This window comes from Chiloscyllium punctatum, chromosome 9 (genome assembly GCF_047496795.1).
Source record: "Chiloscyllium punctatum isolate Juve2018m chromosome 9, sChiPun1.3, whole genome shotgun sequence".
Classification (NCBI taxonomy): Eukaryota; Metazoa; Chordata; class Chondrichthyes; order Orectolobiformes; family Hemiscylliidae; genus Chiloscyllium; species Chiloscyllium punctatum.
In genome coordinates this window covers 14,934,640-14,936,027 of record NC_092747.1, presented here as the reverse complement: position 1 = coordinate 14,936,027, position 1,388 = coordinate 14,934,640, and the positions used below count along the sequence as shown (strand labels likewise).

At 44.7% G+C, this 1,388-nt stretch overlaps 1 pseudogene; it reads left to right on the top strand.

Moving 5' to 3' along the window:
- The first annotated feature begins 628 nt into the window (after positions 1 to 628).
- LOC140481039 (small ribosomal subunit protein uS9-like) lies at positions 629 to 1,071 on the top strand (annotated as a pseudogene).
- The last annotated feature ends 317 nt before the right edge of the window (positions 1,072 to 1,388 follow it).

Here is a 1,388-nt window from a genome sequence, read left to right as displayed (position 1 = left end):
CCTGGAGGAAGAACGCCTCATCTTCCGCCTCGGAACACTTCAACCCCAGGGCATCAATGTGGACTTCAACAGTTTCCTCATTTCCCCTTCCCCCACCTCACCCTAGTTCTAAACTTCCAGCTCAGCACTGTCCCCATGACTTGTCTGGACTTGTCCTACCTGCCTATCTCCTTTTCCACCTATCCACTCCACCCTCTCCTCCCTGACCTATCACCTTCATCCCCTCCCCCACTCACCCATTGTACTCTATGCTACTTTCTCCCCACCCCCACCCTTCTCTCGCTTATCTCTCCACGCTTCAGGCTCACTGCCTTTATTCCTGATGTGGGGCTTTTGCCTGAAACGTCGATTTCGATGCTACTTGGATGCTGTCTGAACTGCTGTGCTCTTCCAGCAATACTAATCCAGAATCTGGCATTCATTTTAGCCAAATGATACTTGTCTCATATTAGCCCAATGTATACTGACTCGGTCTTGCTGCATTTGGACATGGGATGTTTCCTGAAGAGTTGCAAAAGGTGTTGAATATTCTGCTGTCCTCCATAAAAATCCACACTTCTGACCCCTTAGGATGGAGGGAAGGTCATTGAGGCAGCGGTTAATGGCTCTGTTTGACAGAAACTGGAAGATGTTTTTGAAAGGTCCTTTGCAATCAGTCCAGATTTTGGGGCGATAGAAAGTAGCAACAGCTGTTGCCAACTATAAACAAGGGAGTTGCCTTCTCAAAGTTAAAGAAAGGTAGAAGGAATAGATTGAGCCAAGAACTTTGCTGCACAAATTATTGGAACCAATTTTACTGTTGGAAAAGGAAAGACTTGCTGGAGTGGACAGTAGAGGTGGTGTGAAGGGTGATGGTCATGTAGCTCAAATTTATGCTGTTCATCGATTAATTTCTGAAGCATTAGTTGCATACTACCAGAAATGTGTAGGTGAAACCTCCAAGAAGGAGATTAAGGACATCCTCATACAGTATGACAGGAGCTTGCTGGTTGCTGACCTACAATGTTGGGAAGGCCAAAACAATTGGTGGGATCTGGTGCCTATGCATAGTACCAGAAATCTAACTGTTAAATCTTTCAACTGATTTGGACAAACATGTAGCTGTCACGTGAAAAGAAGCTGTTCAGCCAACACTACCAATCTTGACCCCTTGAATATGCCCAACTTATGGTTTCACACTCAGTCACCATGCCTACAGTTGCCAAGCACCTGAACACATGACTTTCCTCCACAAACGTCTCTACTCTATTTCAAGACTTGCCTTAAAAAGTAGTTATCTTTGGGGCACTTCTACCAATATCATATTTTATGGCTCACTGTTGAATTTTGTTTGGTGACATTCTTTGAGACATCTTACGATATTAGTGCCATTGGACTGGTGATCTGGA